Source organism: Microcaecilia unicolor, chromosome 2, assembly GCF_901765095.1.
Source record: "Microcaecilia unicolor chromosome 2, aMicUni1.1, whole genome shotgun sequence".
Lineage (NCBI taxonomy): Eukaryota > Metazoa > Chordata > Amphibia > Gymnophiona > Siphonopidae > Microcaecilia > Microcaecilia unicolor.
The window spans coordinates 427,785,191-427,805,004 of record NC_044032.1 but is presented as its reverse complement, the minus strand read 5'-3'; positions in this window follow the sequence as shown (position 1 = coordinate 427,805,004).

Below are 19,814 nucleotides of genomic sequence, written 5' to 3'. Positions count from 1 at the left end.
GTTACTTCTGAGTCTATCCCTTTTAATCTTCATCTTATGCCTCCTTGCTCCAGAGCTTCCTTTCAATTGAAAGAGACTTGCCTACTGCGCAATTATGCTGTATAGGTATTTAAATGCCTCTATCATATCTCCCCTCTTCCACCTTTCTTCCAAAGCATACATATTGAGATTTTTAAGTCTGTCCCCATACACTTTATGATGAAGACCACTGACCAATTTAGTAGCCACCCTCTGGACCAACTCCATCCTGTTTATATCTTTTTGAGGATGTGGTCTCCAGAATTGTACACAATATTCTAAATGAGGTCTCATCAGAGTCTTATACATGGGCATCATCACCTCCTTTTTCCTACTGACCATTCCTCTATGTACCCAAGCATCCTTCTAGCTTTTGCCGCTGCCTTTTCTACCTGTTTGACTATCTTAAGATCATATAATCAAAACATAATATGCAATCCACTCAGGAAAAAATGACTAATATACCTAATGACTAATATACATAATGGTATATTAGTCATTTTTTCCTGAGTGGATTGCATATATTGTTTTGATTGTATGATCTGTTATATCCACACCCATCTTTTTTTTAATATAGTGGAACCTGCATTTTTTAGCATTAAATCTGAGCTGCCAAATTCCAGACCATTTCTCTAGCTTCGCTAAGTCCTTCCTCATATTATCCACACCATCAGGGGGGTGTCTACCCTAATGCAAATTTTGGTATCATCCACAAAGAGGCAAACCTTACCAGACAACTGTTTAGCAACAATTGCTTACAAAAATGTTAAAAAGAACTGGCCCAAGAACCAAACCTTGTGGCCCACCACTGATGACATCCTTTTCCTCAGAATAAGCTCCATTTATCACTACCCTCTGTTGCCTTCCATTCAGCAAAGAAAAGAAGAACAAAACTCCACAAATCTCAGTGTACAGAAAGGACATAGTGGAAATGACCAGTAATGACAAAACAGCCACTAATCATTGACTTTAGGATGACTTGACATGGGCCATGTTTCAGCTATATGGCCTGCTGCATCAGGAGTCTTACATAATCCAGAAGTATGGCATATATAAAATCTGTTCTACATTGCTGTATTCAACACACTAGAATGTGTCATAAATATCAGTAGTCAAATAAAATAAAATTCATAGAATGAATACACTCTCTAATAACCCATACTGAGGAAACTCAGTTTGTCGTCTCTGCAGAACTGTGTGAAAGGCTTTGCTAAAATCTAAATACACCACATCTATTGCTCTCCCTCGATCCAACTCTCGGATCACCCAGTCAAAGAAATTAATCAGATGTATCTGAAAAGACCTGCCTCTAGCGAAACCATGTTGCCTCGGGTCCTGTAATCTATTCAGTTCCAAAAACTTTACTGTTCTCTGTTTTAAAAGCATTTCCTTTAATTTACTCACCACAGAAGTCAGACTTACCGGCCTGTAGCTCCCAACCTCTTCCTTACTTCCGCTTTTGTGGAGAGGGACCACATCTGCTCTTCTCCAGTTCTCTGGGACCACTCCGACTCTAGAGAAGCATTGAAAAAGTCAGCCAACGGAGCCATTAGAACTTCCCTACATTCCATCAGTACCCGCAGCTTTAATAAATATTTTAAGTCTTTGTTTAGATAAAATGAATAAAATGTGAAGCTTTTTCTAAGCCCAGAAACTGAATAATTAATTTTAAACATCAAGATAATGTAAATAATCAAGGTACCACTACAAATAAATATTACTGTTTATCATACATATGTGAATGAGTATACGGAGGGATTTTTTGCCATAATATGAGTTTTGGACTGTGGGATTGTTTATGGCTATTTAGTGCTTGAAAAGACATATTTCAGACTACTGACAGGATTAACCTCTGCCATATAGGCTAGATATTGTAGGAAAGAGATTTCTAAAAAGATAGAATGTCCAGTGCAAAATTGTCTTTGGTGGATAGTTATTCTAGGTGAACATCTCTCCCAGTAATGGGGGAAGCGGAGCTGTTAAAATAGTGGAATATGTTTTAAAAAAAAAGATTTTTCACTTCTCTTGTTTTTCAATGGAGCTAAAGCTGGAGAACATAGTTAATCATGATCCACTTCTGATCTGCCTTGATATTAATATTTCATACTGCATTATTGAAATCAAAGTATATGCAAAGTAATACATGTGATCAGCTCACAAGTTAAAACTTCCTGCAAATTACTCTATCAACCGTTTTTTTTTTGTTTGTTTTGTGCTGGCATGGTTTCTTTAACACCAGTGAAAAAGCAGCAATAAACGAGCCTCACCGTGTCCTCATATCCATATGGAAATGAAGTCTATTTTCAGCACTAAGAATGATGATGACGCTGCTTTATTAAAATGCTGCAACAGTCAGTGCTGGAGCTAAGCAATTTCAGCCCCAATGGGGATCATTTTATAACACTTTCCAAATGTAAAGTATGCTTTATTCATGGAAAGTGGCTACTATAAAGTTGTGCATGATCTGTGTGCAAGAGGTATTGGGGACATAATTTGTAGGAGATATAATGGATACTTGTATTATATTTAAGAAAAAGAAAAAAAAGAAAGAAAAAAAATCAAACCACCTGCACATACATAGAAAACATACAATTGCATCTTCTTCAGTGCAGAGGGAGGATTTAGAGCAATACACTGCAAATCAGGAAGCCAGGGTAAAAATCCTGCTTCTGTCATTTGACATTCTTTGGAACCTTGGGCAAGTCATTTTATTTCCCATTGTCTTAGACCAGGGGGGTCTCAACCCAGTCCTCAGCACACACCTAGCCAATTTCTTTTGTATCAGCATTTTTTTAACCAACAGTAGCATTAGGGGTCCTTTTACTAAGGTGCGCTGAAAAATAGCTTGCAGTAGTGTAGGCGCAGGTTTTGGGTGTACGCTGATCCATTTTTCAGCGCACCTGTAAAAAAAAGGTCTTTTTACAATTTTTGCCGAAAATGGACATGCGGCAAAATGAAAATTGCTGTGCATCCATTTTGGGTCTGAGACCTTACCGCCAGCCATTGACCTAGCGGTAAAGTCTCACGCTGTAACCAGGTGGTAATGACCTATGCGGGTCAAATGCCACTTGGCACGTGTCCGATACGCTCGTACAAAAATAAAAATTATTTTTTGGATGCGCATATCGGACGTGCGCCAAAAATGAAATTACCACAACAGCCACATAGTAGCCGGGTGGTAACTCCATTTTAGCATGTGTTGGGCACGTGTAAACGCTTATGCGGCTTAGTAACAGGGTCCCCACGTGACGTAATAGATTTTATGGCACTCTATGTACTACCATTGTAATAGGAGTATATTTAAAATCAATTTGAGTGTTTTTAATTCCATCTTTATATTACAGTATCGCCATTTCCCAGATGGGAAGTGGGACAGCGTTTATTGGATATTTTTCCGTTTTTGCTCTCCCGATTAGAGCGGCACCACCATGTTAAGAATAGATTCAACATTCACTGCACCAAAACACGATGGTTCTTCAATTATTCCATATGGCACCAATCCACAAATTTGCACAGACATCAATATATTGTATTTCTCTTGTATCTCATCCTTCCTGTCTCATCAGCTCGCAACCTTGGGGTCATCTTCGACTCCTCCCTCTCCTTCTCTGCACATATTCAACAGATTGCTAAAACCTGTCATTTCTTTCTCTATAATATCAGCAAAATTTGCCCTTTCCTTTCTGAGCATACAACCAGAACCCTCATCCACGCTCTTATCACCTCTCGCTTAGACTATTGCAACTTGCTTCTCACAGGCCTCCCACTTAGCCATCTCTCTCCTCTTCAATCTGTTCAAAATTCTGCTGCACGACTAATATTCCACCAGTGTCGTTATGCTCATATTAGCCCTCTCCTCAAGTCGCTTCACTAGCTTCCTATCCGTTTCCGCATACAGTTCAAACTCCTCTTATTGACTTATAAGTGCATTCACTCTGCAGCTCCTCAGTACCTCTCTACTCTCATCTCTCCCTACATTCCTTCCAGGAACTCCGTTCACTGGGTAAATCTCTCTTATCTGCACCCTTCTCCTCCACTGCTAACTCCAGACTCCGTTCCTTTTATCTTGCTGCACCATATGCCTGGAATAGACTTCCTGAGTAGGGTTACCATATGGCTCCAGAAAAAGGAGGACGGATTGAGCCAGCCAGGTTTTACTTCCATTGCTTTCAATGGAAAAGCAATGGAAGTAAAACCCGGCTGGCTCAATTACTTCCATTGAAAGCAATTGCTTTCCATTGAAAACAATGGAAGTAAAACCCGGCTGGCTCAATCCGTCCTCCTTTTTCTGGAGCCATATGGTAACCCTATTCCTGAGCCAGTACGTCAAGCTCCATCTCTGGCCGTCTTCAAATCTAAGCTAAAAGCCCACCTTTTTGATGCTGCTTTTAACTCCTAACCCTTACTCACTTGTTCAGAACCCTTATTTTATCATCCTCACTTTAATATTCCCTTATCTCTTGTTTGTCCTAATTAGATTGTAAGCTCTGTTGAGTAGGGACTGTCTCTTCATGTTCAAGTGTACAGCGCTGCGTATGTCTAGTAGCGCTTTAGAAAGGATAACTACTAGTAGTAGTAGTTGTATTTTACTTTGTCTTACAAGGATTTACCAGTAACACTAAATCACTTAATTACTTACTAATTTAGTATAAACAATTTTTTTTTATATTCACTCACTGTCATTGTTTTCCTCAGTATGTTGTATTGTGAAATGCAGTGCTACTTAGAGGAATGCACAGAAAACTTCTTTCCATTATTTAAGAGTTCTGAATTTCCACTGGTAAGTTAGGCAATGGTCTTCATTTAATCTACATTTCCTCTAATACATGGTGCTGGCAGAATCTTGTAACAACACACTGATTGCTTATTTTAATTACTTCTATTTGTATTTGTTTTGTATATTGACCCACACATTCTGAAGCTTCCTCATTTCTCCTGTCACACTTTTTTAATTGTTTGTATTAAAAGATTTGCCCCCATGCTTACTAAAGCTTAGCTTGAGTTATCTGCAGCAGGGCCGGTTTTATTCCCATGGGCCCTGCTGCAGATAACTTGAGTTAAGCTTTAGTAAACAACCCCCTTGTTTTGCTATTTATTTTTTGGAATTCAACAAATATAGTTTTTTTTGTACTTAATATCATTTTTTATATCTTTGTATTTTTTATTCATTTTTAATGTATGCTATGATATTCCTCATTATATTTGTATTTAAATAAATATTATTGTTTTATGATTTTAGACCCCTTATGTTGGGCGCCGAAACATGGCCCTGTGTCGGGTTTTGTCAATAAAGTACTTTTCACTCTTCATGGAATGGCATTCGCCCACACTGGCCACAGTCCTGTATTCCCCCCCCCCCCCCCCAACACCTTCCTAAACCCACTTCCCCAAATCTACCTTCTTTTCTTGTTTTCCAAAAGTTGGCAGCAGCAGCAGCAGCAGCGATTCCCATAGGCTGCCCTGCCTCTCTGAAGTAACTTCCTGTTTCCTCAGAGGTGGGCTGCAGTAGAGAGAAGAGGCTGGTGCCGATGGCATGGCAGCCTATGGGACACCTTTTGGAAAACAAGCAAAGAATTAAGGGAAGGGGGATAAGGAAGGAAGGGAGAGATGCCAGACCGTGGCTGGTAGGGGGACGGAGTTGAGAGAAAGAGTGAATTGTTGAACTGAGTTGGGGAGGAGGCGGTGTGGGGTCCGAGGGCAATATCTCATTCCTTGCCGCAGGCGGCAGAGTGTCTTGAACTTCCCCCACCTGGTATAACTGCAGATGGCTAAATGCAGCAAGAGTGCACGTAACTTACAGTGTTCTGCAAATTCTTTGCATAAGTGGGAGCCCTGCTCATGCCCGGTGCAGGTGAACGCCCCCTTGTAGGTACATGCTATGCCACCTGCGTGTGCCCTTTCAGAATAGCGCTTAGGCACCCTGGTATCGCTTAAGTGTTAAAATATATAGTTCCCTGTGAAAAGTCCTACTATTCTGTAAATTTATACACAATGCAATGCATAGATGCAAATGCTCAGTTACAGAATTAGTGGAAAAGAGGGCAATTGATTTGATTTTCTTTATAAAAGTGTTAATCAATATATCAAGTTTTAAAGCGGTTCACAATAAAACACATGGAACATGCCAACAATACTTATTCATAAAAGCATATAAGCAATACATCATGATAATATTGTTCATAATAAATCAGTCAAGAAAATTAAGAACAGCCAAACATATTTTCAACCATCCAAGATTTTAAAACTTTATGAAAACTAATGTAACTAGTGTTACAGCTAATATTATTAGGCAAGGGATTACACAAGGATGGTCCAACATAACAGAACAATCTCTTTCTTGCAGAGGTCAATTTGACAACATCTAAAGATGGAAGATCATAGTGGGCGTTGAAAAATTCGTTTACATAGATTATCTGGGACACCCATGAAAAAAGCCTTAAAGACCAAACACAATAACTTGAATGCAATTCGAGCAGAAATTGGTAACCAATGCAACTCCTTTAATAAAATAGGAGTAACATGATCAAACTTTTTCACTCCTCTCTCATGAGAAGCGCAACTGTATTTTGAACCAACTGAAGTCTCTTGGTAATACTTGGTCTTGGTAATACTTTGAAACAATGAATTACAATAATCCAATCTACTTGTTACTAGACAATGAACTATACTATACTGTAGAAAACTCACCTAAGGGGGGGGGGGGGGACCATCAAGCAGCATTATGGCCTTCAAGTGCATTAAGGACCAGATTCTACATATGGCACCTAAAAAATCTGCACAGTAAACATTTTTGCCTAAGCATATTCTATAAGCAATGCCTAGATTTAGGTGTGGTATATAGAATACGCTTAGTTGATATCCCAGCGCCTAAAACTATGCACACTCATTTAGGCCAATGAAAGTGTGGCCTAAATCCTTGTGCATAGATTTATATGCACTGGGTCATATTCTATAACTATACACGTAAATTGAGGAACGCCCACAGAACAACCATTTCTCCGCCCATAGCCATGCCCCAGGGCCGCCAAGAGGGGGGGGGGGGGGGGGGCAAGATTCCCCAGGCCTGGCCTCCAAAGAGGGCCCGGTACTTCTGCCTCATTTATTTATTTATTTGTTGCATTTGTATCCCACATTTTCCCACCTATTTGCAGGCTCAATGTGGCTTACATTATGCTGAAGTGGCAATCGCCATTACCGAAATGAGAAATACAGAGTGGTATTGCATTAAAGTTCATAAGTGACAGAGTACTTTAAGCAGTCAGGTATAGAGAGTTCATTTCTGGAATGAGAAATAAAGTGGTATTGCGTTAAAGTTCAATGGTGAAAGAGTAAATTAAGCAATCAAGTATCGAGGGTTCAGTTTTGTCCAGTTTTGTCATTGGCAAGGCCTCCCGGTAGTGGCACTGGTGCAGGTAGCCAAGCAGGCAGAATAAGGCTGCATTCACTGGTCTTCTGCTCATACGTTATCGTATTAACGCACTGTCTTCTCTGCCAAAGCAGGTCCTTCTTCCTGCCTCACTCATCCTGCCTCCTCCTGACTGTGACTACTTCCTGTTTCCACTGGCACTGCGGCAGGAAGGATCTGCGGCAGCAGAGAAGACTCAGAGTTAAAGTGTTAATGTGATAACCTGGTCTAAGCCGGCACACAGCATGAGTGCAGCAGGAGATGATAGATAACCATTTCCAAGGAGGAGCACTGCAGACAGAGAGACAGTGTCATGTTTGATAGATAAAATTACTTTAGTTGGAGGCCCGGGGGGGGGGGGGGGGGGGGGGGGGGGGCGGCGGCGGCCTGAGTGGGGGGAGGGGCTGCAGTGTCAGTGGCAGCTGCGGCCCTGTCCTGGGCCCGGTTTTGCCCCTCAGTGGTCTTGCCATGCCCGTTTTTGAAATGTGCACATGAGAAGTTAGTCACAGTGTATTTCAGAATATGCTTAGCGAGTTATGTGTGTAAATATTATTGATAATTAGTGCTCATTATTGCTTGTTAAGTGCTGTTAAAAAGGCTGATTAGCTTGTTAAGCCAATTAAGTTTGTCATGTTCCCTGCTTGCGCAAGGTATGGGCACCTGAGATGGTGGCCATCTTGGATTTGGGCATATCCAGGAGAGGGCGGCCATCTCAGGTGGGCGTCTTAGGATGGGGCGCCCCCCCATCCTAAGACGCCCACCTCTGAGATGGCCGCCCGCTCCTGGATATGCCCAAATCCAAGATGGCCACCATCTCCTCAGATGCCCATACCTTGCGCAAGCAGGGAACATGACAAAGTTATGTGAGTTCTTATAGAATATGCCTGGATTTCAGCACAGATCTCTAGGCGCACTATATAGAATATGGCCCTAAGGGAAGTAGCGTGCATTAAATGCTAAAAGCCCATACTTACCAGGCTGTTGCTGCATGTATTTCTCATGTAAGATCAAATGCAAATGCAAATATGTTGAAATTAAATGCTGACAAAACCAAGGTCTTGTGGTTGAGCAATACTATCCTTTGGATAGTGTCCTTCAGTCAAAATTCTTGCTGTTCAGCCATCGTTATCTCTTTTGGGACATGATACATCTGTATCTGTGGTTTCATCTCAGTTACTCCCTATGGTAAAATTGTCTACAGTTTTGGGAATTATTTTTGATACCACTCTGTCTTTTGTACCACAAATTAAGGATGTAGTAAAAAGAATACAAATTAAGACAGCTTAGATCCAGATGTTCCTATTTTTATAAGAAATAATTTGCATTGCTGGTACAGGTGTATAATACTGTCATAGCTGGATTATTGTAATTTGGTTTATATGGCATTACCCCAGAAGCAATTAATTACACTGACTACAGTTACTATAAAATACTGCTGCTAAGTTGATTTTTGGACATCGGAGATATGATAGAGTGACACCATTGTTGATTGAGTTGCATTGGTTGCCCGTCAGGGTCAGGATTATTTACAAGCTGATGTGTCTGGTCCTTAAATGGTTTGGGTTCTGTTTATCTATATGATTTATTGCATTGTTCTACCTTTTCCAGGACATCTAGAATTAAGGATAACAGCTTTCTTAAATATCCAGCTGTTAAATATCTTACTTCTAAATGTAACCATGAACGCTCTTATTCCTATCAGGTTACTCACTACTGGAATTGGAATCGCCAACTTCAGAAAAGAAATCAGTCAAGGCAGAAACTACTACTATTACAATTTGACAGGTCCTCGGCTTTCGATATGGTCAACCACTACACCCTGATACAAATACTAGACAAGATCGGCATAAGCAGAGCAGTACTCCAATGGTTTGAGAAATTTCTGACCAAGAGAACACACCAAGTCAAAATGAAAAATGAACTATACTCAAATGGAAAGCACAATCCAGTGTCCTACAAGGCTCCTCAATTTCTCCCATACTCTTCAATATCACGATGACCCCTCTAGACAAGACATTAGACAATCAAGACCTCAACCCATTCATATATGCTGATGATGTGACTATCTACATCCCATTCAAAAACAACATCAAAGAGATCTCAGAAACAATCAAAAGAAGCCTCAGCACACTAGAAAACTAGGCCACCACCTTCAAGCTCAAACTTAACAGAGACAAGACCCAATTCCTAGTAATAACAGCATCATACAAACAAACCAACATACCCAATATAAACATTAATGGCACCTCTTAACATCTCTCGGATAAAATTATTGGGAGTAATAATTGATCAAAAACTGTTGCTCGAACCCCAGGTCACAAAAGGTTGCTATGAGCTCATTCCACATGATGTGGAAACTGAGAAGAATCAGAAACAACTTCCCCACTAAAGTGTCTCGACTCATGGTGCAATCCACTATTCTCACACATCTAGACTACTGCAATGCACTCTACTCAAAGTGTAAAGAGCAAGTCACAAAGATATTCCAAACCATTCAAAATATAGCACCCAGACTCATCTTTAGAAAACCAAAATGCAAAAGGCTAGCCCTCTATTACAAACATTACATTGGTTCCCAATCAAAGCCCATATAACCTTCAAATTTTGCACCATGATCTGGCTCACAATCCATGGCGAAGTGCCTGCATACCTCTCAGATATGATTACCTTACCCTTTAAGAACTCACTGAAAGAGGCGAGGAACTATCTGACACTTCACTACCCCAGCTGTAACAGATTCATCTATAAGTCTGTACACTCTGCGAATTTTCCCTACTTAAGCACCAAGATGTGGAACGCACTGCCAAAATCACTAAGGTCCCTAACCATCTTTAGGAAACACCTCAAGACATACCTATTCAAGAAGTTCGTACCTGCAGACAACAAAAGTGAATCAACTTCACACAACAGAATGAACCAACCACCTCGGTGTCACAAATGTCAAATCCCCCTCCCACTAATCATGATCAACACATTTAAATACCCAGTGCTACCCCACAACATCCCAAACAACCTAACCCCTAACCACTTAGATCCATCCAAACAGGAACTTTCCCTCGATCACCTGCTCCTCATCTCATTCTCTGCAGTTGAAGCAATCACAAGGATCACCTACCTTTCACCCTGAAAGTATCTCCCTTTTCTAACTTCATCTCAAATGTAGCCCTTTATCTAACACTCTTCTCAAATGCATCTCTTTAGCCAATGCTCATCTTAAATGTAACGTTATCATCACTGATTATACTACAGTGTTCATCTTAAATGTAACTTTGTTACCACTGCTCATAATACAATGTAAATCTCTACCACTGATATCTTCCATTGTAAACCACATTGAACCAAACATGTTTGGAAAATGTGGGATATAAATGCTGCTATCAATAAATAAATACAATAATTTTATTACCATTAGATTTAAGATAAGAAGGGCCCTGTTTACTAAGGTGTGCTAGCATTTTTAGTGCTTGCTATCCGTGTAGATGCCCTTAGGAATATTATGTGCATTTATACGGTTAGCGTGAGCTATGCTTAGTGAGTGCTAAAACCCCTAGCATGCCTCTGGCGTGGCTTAGTAAACAGGGCCTGAAGTATTTTTTTTTTATTATGGCTGTGCTTTTGTATATATGATTATGCAATTGTATACTTGAGTAATTGTATTGTACACAGCTTTGGACCCATTAGAGAAATTTAGCAGTATATCAAGTGTAAGATTAGATTAGATTAGGTATAGAATGGGTTTATAGTATTTAACGTGCACTAATTCCTTTAATGAGCATTAAGACCATTATGCTGCATGATGAATTCTGGGCATATACATGCCTACAAGTTAGGCACCAGCTCTTCTGTCAGTGTGTGTTAAACATGCTGCGGCCCAGGGCAAAAATGTAAAAGGGATCCTGAAAGCTGACCAAGTCGAATTTGGAGCTCTGTGTAGCTTGGGGGCCCAGGGTAACTAACATATTTGCACCTCCTTAAATCCAGCCCTGCTACACATGCCCCCATAGCTTACATTAGTCCCTGTTTATGCTCTGTTGAAGCTCCACCCCTCCTCCCTACACTTACTCACTATGCAAGTGAAGGGGTATTTATAGAATAGTGCCTAGGTGGAACTTTCTCTGTTATGTGTTTCTGTGTAGACATATGCACATAAATGCCATTTCTCTAAACCAGGGGCTCTTAACCCAGTCCCAGAACACACCCAGCCAGTCAGGGTTTCAGGATACCCACAATGAATATGTATGAGTTAGATCTATATACAATGAAAGCGGTGCATGCAAATGTATTCATTGTGGATATCCTGAAAACCTGACTGGCTGGGTGTGTCCTGGGACTGGGTTAAGAACGCCTGCTCCACTACTACTACGACTATTAGCATTTATATAGCGCTACCAGACGCAACACATTTACACATATCCCTGGATTCTATATATGGTGCCTTACATAGTAACATAGTAGATGATGGCAGAAAAAGACCTGCATGGTCCATCCAGTCTGCCCAACAAGATAAACTCATATGTGTATACCTTACCTTGATTTGTACCTGCCTTTTTCAGGGCACAGACCGTACAAGTCTGCCCAGCAGTATTTCCCGCCTCCCAACCACCAGTCCTGCCTCCCATCACTGGCTCTGGCACAGACCGTATAAGTCTGCCCTCCACTATCCTCGCCTCCCAACCACCAACCTCTCTTCCCCCACCTGCTCCGCCACCCAATTTCGGCTAAGCTTCTGAGGATCCATTCCTACTGCACAGGATTCCTTTATGCATATCCCACGCATGTTTGAATTCCGTTACCGTTTTCATCTCCACCACCTCCCGCGGGAGGGCATTCCAAGCATCCACCACCCTCTCCGTGAAAAAATACTTCCTGACATCTTTTTTGAGTCTGCCCCCCTTCAATCTCATTTCATGTCCTCTTGTTATTCGCAGTAATCAGGTCATATTCTGATCAGGACACACAACTTAATCAGCTTAACAAGCCAATCAGAGCCCATAATTGCCACATAATAAGCAATTATTGACACTAATTGGCATTAATTAGAATTTACACACAGAACTAAGCATATTCTATAAGAAGAGCGGAGGAGTGGCCTAGTGATTAGAGCACTGGTCTTGAAATCCAGAGGTAGCTACTAGCTCAAATCCTGCTGCTGCTCTTTGTGATCTTGGGCAAGTCACTTAACACTCCACTGCCTCAGGTACAAACTTAGATTGTGAGCCCTCCTGGGACAGAGAAATATCCAGTGTACCTGAATGTAACTCACCTTGAGCTACTACTGAAAAAAAAGCAAAATCTAAATCAATAATAATAAAATAAAAAAAGATGCACATAGATTCTAAGTGGCATACTTGAAAGGGGGCATGGAATGGGCAGGTCATGGACATTTCTAAAATCTATGTGAGCTGTTATAGAATACACCCAGTCCACACTTAATTTAGGCATCAATATTTATACCAAGTTTTACTTGGCATAACTGCTCGTGACTAAATTTAGTCGTGCAGACGGGTGTTCAGGGTATTCTATAAACTGCTTGGAAATGTAGGCCTATTCTATAAAGTACAGCTAAATTTAGGCATACTTTATAGAATATGCCTAGGCATTTATTTTCCACATGAATTTTTCAAGTGGCATATGTAGAATCTAGTCCATAATCAACATGTGAATTTTAACATTTATGTCGTAGAATTACCCCTCCCTCACCCCAAGGCCCCAAATAGTTGCCTATTTGGAGTAACAATCTAGGTGACTGATCAAAAAATAACCCTCCATGTGTATGCTTTAGACACATATAAGCTGGGAAATTTGTGCATACCTAAATATCAGCTGTGCCCTTTTTGTGAGGTAATTTTTTTAAAGGAATGCATGCACATATTTTGCATTTGAAGACTGATAAAATCACCCTCAGAATGATTTAAAAATGATGGAAATTCAAGATATTCTGTCATGTAAAATATGCACAGTCTGAGCATGGGAAAATGGTAACGTGATTAGCAAGGAATGACTTCAGAGAAGCATTCATCTGTGCAAATTCGAAACACTCCTGAAATAAATTACTGGGCTGCTCTGTTCAACAGTCTGGAACAGCTCAATACAGTTATTCTTCTCGACTTGGTTTTATATTTTAAGTAGAAGGAATTAAATCACACGGGAAGTTAAACAGACTAACTTCCACCCATCTTCATCATCACCCTTTCATGGATGGTGCTAACTGAAAACCACAAATGTTCTATTTCTGAGAAGAAAACTGTGGTGAAAGAGCCAGATTATCTTATCATGAGTTTCAGATGCCAGGAAACGTCAGAGACAAAGCTCAGTTGCTCTGCTACTCTGAGGAAGCCAGAACTCTTTCTAATGTGAAGTTTGCAAAAGAAACAAACTAAGCTAGCTCTTCTGCTGAACCCACTTTCCCCTCACCCAAGGAAACCTCCCAGGGATGAAAACATGAATGTTAAAGCCTCCCAGGCGGGCAGAGTTTCCATTCTGAGGGGTAAAGAAGATGGTTCAATTCTCTGCACATCATGATCTTTCCCTCCCCATCAAGTGCATTTGGATTGTTCTGTGATAAAACTGTGCATGGAAACAGTTTCTTTCAGCTATGTGTTTCTATGGAAACTCCCTCATTACAGCCATCTGCTTTAAATAGTAACTTCACAGATCACCAGACTGGCTTTAAAACAAAAGCACATGTTCATTAACTGAAGACAAAGGGCCCGATGCAGACACAGGGGGGGGTGGGGAGAGCCCCGTCGAGTACATCTGGCAAGGAGAGCTGCAGGGGATTGAGTTGTCCCATTTTATGAATGTTTATCTTTTAAAGGAAGGGGAAGGGGCAGAGCACAGCACTTTTCAAATGTCTTTCCGCTCCCTGATCAGTAATTCACAACACCATATCCACCCATGTGCCTGTTTGACAGTTCAAAAAAACCTAAGTAAAGGGAGGTTTTAACAGCGCCACTGCCAGAGATGCCAAGTTACCCAGTTCCAGGCTGGGGATTTTTGGGCTGTCCTGGTATTGAATGTACATTCCAAAAGCAGCCTAGGGTCTCTCTATAGTCAATGACTTAATGTACGTTACAATCCAAGTTATTACTCAGGAACCTTCATGCAATACCATAATGTAATCTGCTTTACCATGTATGTATGCACATGGTATATATACCATGATCTGTTCCATATATGGTATGTTCCATGTATCTTACTACTACTACTATTTAGCATTTTTATAGCGCTACAAGGCGTGCACAGCGCTGCACAAACATAGAAGAAAGACAGTCCCTGCTCAAAGAGCTTACAATCTAATAGACAAAAATAAAGTAATCAAATCAAATCAATTAATGTGTACAGGAAGGAGGAAAGGAGGGTAGGTGGAGGCGAGTGGTTACAAGTGGTTACGAGTCAAAAGCAATGTTAAAGAGGTGGGCTTTCAGTCTAGATTTAAAGGTGGCCAAGGATGGGGCAAGGCGTAGGGGCTCAGGAAGTTTATTCCAGGTGTAGGGTGCAGCGAGACAGAAGGCGCGAAGTCTGCACCTTAATGCAATACCATTTGTAATTCTGTTACCCGGAAATGGCAACCGCCATTACGGCACATGTAAGCCACATTGAGCCTGCAAATCGGTGGGAAAATGTGGGATACAAATGCTACAAATAATAATAATAATAATAATAATAATTGCAGTACTTGATCCTGGCCATTGAAATCAGTGCTGAAAGCCTAGAATTGAGTAACTTGGCATGTCTGGCCACTGCTTGGATGCACCAGTATGGATAAACAACTCAGGAGGATTCAAATTGTTTGCCTAGAGCTGCCAAGTTACCCAGGTCTAGGAGGGAGCTTTTTGGCTAGTCCTGGTTTTAAGCTTATTACACCCCAAATCAGTGTCCTAGTCTCAGTCCCTGATTCTACCCATTGAAATCAGTGCTGCAGGTCCTATAATGCACCAAAATGGAATTTGTCAGAAATCCAAGACTGGAGGAAAATCTCTTTTCTGGAGCTGGACAACTTGGCAGCTTTGTTTATCTGTTCCTTAATTTGCACCCTGATTTGCAGCTGAAAGAAGAGTTTGTTCTCCTTTGTGATTTATCCATGCTAAACTTTAAGGCAGGCATAGGTGTGGCTGCAGCTAAACTCACCTAACAGGATTTACTCTTCTCTTTCTACAGATAGTTGACTCCTAGCAAGGATCCTACTCTCTAGCTTGCTTGTTTTGAGAAAGTCATTTAAGCCAAACATGATTTTGGATAGTTACACTACACAGAACTATGTTCCCCCACCTTTCCATGTATACAAAGGACCCCAGCCTCCTTTAATAACCCCCCCCCAAATTAGGTTACAGGGAGAGCATAACCCAGGATCCTACTGAATTAATGTTGCGCCCTGTGCTATTTATTTAATTTACTAGCCGTTAAGCCCGTTAAAACGGGCGAGATTTCCAGCTACCCTCCTCGCCGCCGCTCCCTCCCCCCTCCGTGCCAGGCCCCCTGCCTGCAGCGCTTCCACACGGAGGTGAGAGGCACTGTCAGGTCAGTGCAGGGGGCCCGATACGGAGGGGAGCGGCGGCGGGGATGCGGGGGAGGGTGGAGGTTGGTGCGCGCGATGTTTATTTCCAGGCTCCAGCGGCAGCGTCCGACAGTCCGACTCCGTTTCCCTTTTTGTTCCGCCCTCTGACGTCATCACATCTTGACGCGTGGGCGGGACAGAAAGGGAAGTCTCTACTGCGCATTTCCTTTTTGAAGGAATTCACTCAAGGCAGTGTACAATAAGAATACATCAAACATGAGAAATAGACAATTACAACAGTAAAAACATTCAAATAACAATTTATTTTTATTTATTTGTTACATTTGTATCCCACATTTTCCAACCTATTTGCAGGCTCAATGTGGCTTACATATTACCGTTAACGGCGTTAGCCGATTCCGGTATGAACAAACACATGGAGTGAATAATACAAAGTGATCCTCTACATTTCCACCCAGTGTAGCCACACCGCTCACACAGACAGCCCTGAGGCAGTCTAGGGGGGTGTGGTGGTGGGGGGGGGGGGGGGGGGGAGAAGGAGCAGCTGCTGAATAGCTCTCCACAGACTCACAAATTAAAAGAACCATCAAGGTCCCCTATTACCTACAGGCTAGGTAGGCAGTTTTCATATAGGCCATTTGCCTGGATAAATAATTATTTGCCTAGGTAAATGGGTTTTGGAAAACTGCTCTTATTTTGGACTCAATTCTATAAATGGAGCAGAAGAATCAGCACCAACACAAAAAAAAACACACTAAGTGCTATTCTTTAAGCGATGGTCAAAGTTAGGCGCCATTAATAAAATAGCGCTTGGGGCCGGGATCCCGCACCTAACTTTAGGCATAAGGATTTAAACCAACTGAACCCTGGTGTAAATCCTTCTGCCTAAGGGTCCCATTTACTAAGCTGCAGTAGGGCTAACGCGTGAGTAGCGCATGCTAAATTGACATTACACCCGGGGTAGCAGGGGCACCCGGCGGTAATTCAAAAATTGGTGCACGCTGTTTCCCACGGTAGAAAATGATTTTCAATTTTATTTATTTATTTATTCCATGCTTTCTATACTGCTTTAACTGACAAGTAGGGCAAAATGGTTCACAATAGTAAAACAGAAAATTAGAAGAAAACAGAAAAGAGAGAATTACAATGTTTCATAGGAAAGAACACATACCATTCATAATAAAAGCAGCGAACATTCAGGACACATACTTCCAGGATAACTGAGTTAAAAGTTGGTCACGCCAGTATTATGCAGCAGTTTACAGCTGAGTAAGCTTGTTCAAAAAGCCAGGCTTTCAGTAATGATTTACATTTTTTCAAGGAGGTTTCACTACGCAAAAACAGAGGCATAGAATTCCACAGCGAAGGGCCAACATAAAAGAAAGCACGATGGCGAGTGCTCTCCATTTGGGCTATCTGAGGGCCTGGCAACACCAGGCGATTGTCATTCAGGGACCTCAAGACTCTTGCAGGAGAATAGAGAATCATCAGACTGGACAAACACAATGGAGTCCCTTGACGGAAAGCCCAAAACACAAGTAGCAAGATTTAAAACTGGATGCGGAATCTAACTGGGAGCCAATGAGGTTACTTCCTGTTCCGGGGCAGAGGGAGCAGGGAGCCAGCGGAGCCGAGAGCTGCACAGCTGCTTCCAGCAGCTAAGAATGCACCCGGGAGGGGGGGGGGGTTGATGCGCCGGGGGGTGTCGTGCTGCACCCGGGGGGGGGGGGGGGGGGGGGGTGCGCATCGGCGATCTACTCCGGGTGGCAGCCGACCTAGGATCGTCACTGGCACACCTCAGTAAAAGGAAACCCAAAGTTTGGAATTCCTTGATAAACACTATTACAATAGTCGAGTCTGTTCACAAAAAGATCGGTGAGTGAAAAGCATCGTGAGTAAGGAAGGACCATATTGTACGTAACTGTCACAGAAGAAAAAATCCTATCTTACATAATGAGGAAATTTGAGGTTCAATGGATAGTTGAGAATCTAAAATAATGCCCAAGTAGCGAAAATTGGAGATGGGGTAATCATCGTTCCTAGTGGAGAAAGAGGCAAAGAAGGTGGTGGCAAATGACCCATCAGCCAGCATGCTCTCATTTTTTCTCGGCCATTGGGCAATGGCTTCTAAACAAGATTGAAGAGAGGATATGTTGAGAGACTGAACATCGTTTGGTAAGGTAATAAGATGTCATCTGCATAGATATCAAAAGGGAGTGTTGTAACTTTGAATAAGTGCAGCTAAAGGACTGAGAAAGATGTTAAATAAAAGAGGAGAGAGAAAGGAACTTTGTGACACTCCACACAAAGGAGATATTTTTGAAGATGGGTGTTGATCCAAATGTATGTGAAAAGAACGATGACAAAAAAGATTTGAACCAATTCAATACAGCATGTGAAATTCCCAAAGACTGTAGCCGAGCCAACAGCAGCAGAGCATGATCAACCAAGTCAAATGCCATGGACAAACCAAGAGATACTGCCAAAGTAACATAATGACGATCAAGGGAGGAATGTACATCTCTGAGAACAGAAGTCAAAATGGTTTCAGTGCTGCAAGCTGCCAAAAAACCAGATTGGTGTAGATATAAAGCAAAAACCTTTTCTGTGAATTAAGTTGAAGGTAGACCACTTTCTCAACCATTTTTGTCACAAGACAAAGGTTTGAGACAGGATGACAATGAAGTGGAAGAGAAGGGTCAAGGGAAGGCTTTTTCAAACTGGGACGCACAGAGGCTTCTTTCCAGGTAATCGGAACCAATCCCGATGATAGACTGGAATTAACCAGCAAAAGAAAATGAGGGACAAGTTGTAGATTGTCTAATTTAATCCAAGCGGATGGTAAAGGGTTAAGAGAACAAAAGCTGGGTGCAAAGAGGAGAGAACATTTCTAAAACATGGATTGAAAGGAAGACCATGATGCAGATAAGTCACAAACAGAAGAAGAGGAGAACTCAGTTACATCTGGTGCATTGGAAGAGGTCAAAACGGGCTGACGTAGGACTTGTATTTTATCAATAAAAAAAATCAGCTAAAGACTCAGCAGTAGGGGAGGTGGCAGAAATATGGCTCTTGGTACCATTTCTTACTAAGGAAAAATAAATAGAATGTAGTTATTTTGCTGGATTAGGAGACTTTAGAATTTTAGCAGAAAAGTAAGTTTGCTTCACTTTTTTAAGATGATAATTAAATTGACGGTGTCTTTCATGACATACTTCGTGATCAGAGAGAGATTTGGTTTTCTTCCAGTGACTTTTGACCTGTCGGGCTTGACACTTAAGAAGGCGTAGGTCCCCATGATACCAGGGGTTCTTATAAGAATGAACTGTTGACACGCTAACAGGTGGGGCGTTCCCAATGATAATTGGCAGCGCAGCCACATTGCCGCGCACTGATTGATTACCACATGAGTAACGTGTGAGCCCTTACCGCCAAGTAAATAGGTGGTAGTAAGGGCTCAGGCAGTAAATAGCCATGCACTACTTTTCATATTAGCGCATGGCAATTTACTGCCCCATTTTAAAAAGGCCTTTTTACCTTCCATGGTAAGAAATGGCCCAGCACATGACAATTTTATGTGTCCAATCTAGCGCAGGCCACTTTTTACTGCAGCTTAGTAAAAAGACCTCTAAATCAGGCATGGATCTCCCTTATACTTTAACAGTGTGCATAAATTGTGGGAGCACCTCTGATCCACCCACCCATCTATGGCCACACCCCCTGGACCTGAGTATGACATTTTCAGGGTGGCAAAAAAAGTTTTTAAAGTTGTTTTTTTCAGGGTGGGAGGGGGTTAGTGACCACTGGGGGAGTCAGGGGAGGTCATCCCCGATTCCCTCCGGTGGTCATCTGGTCAGTTCGGGCACCTTTTTA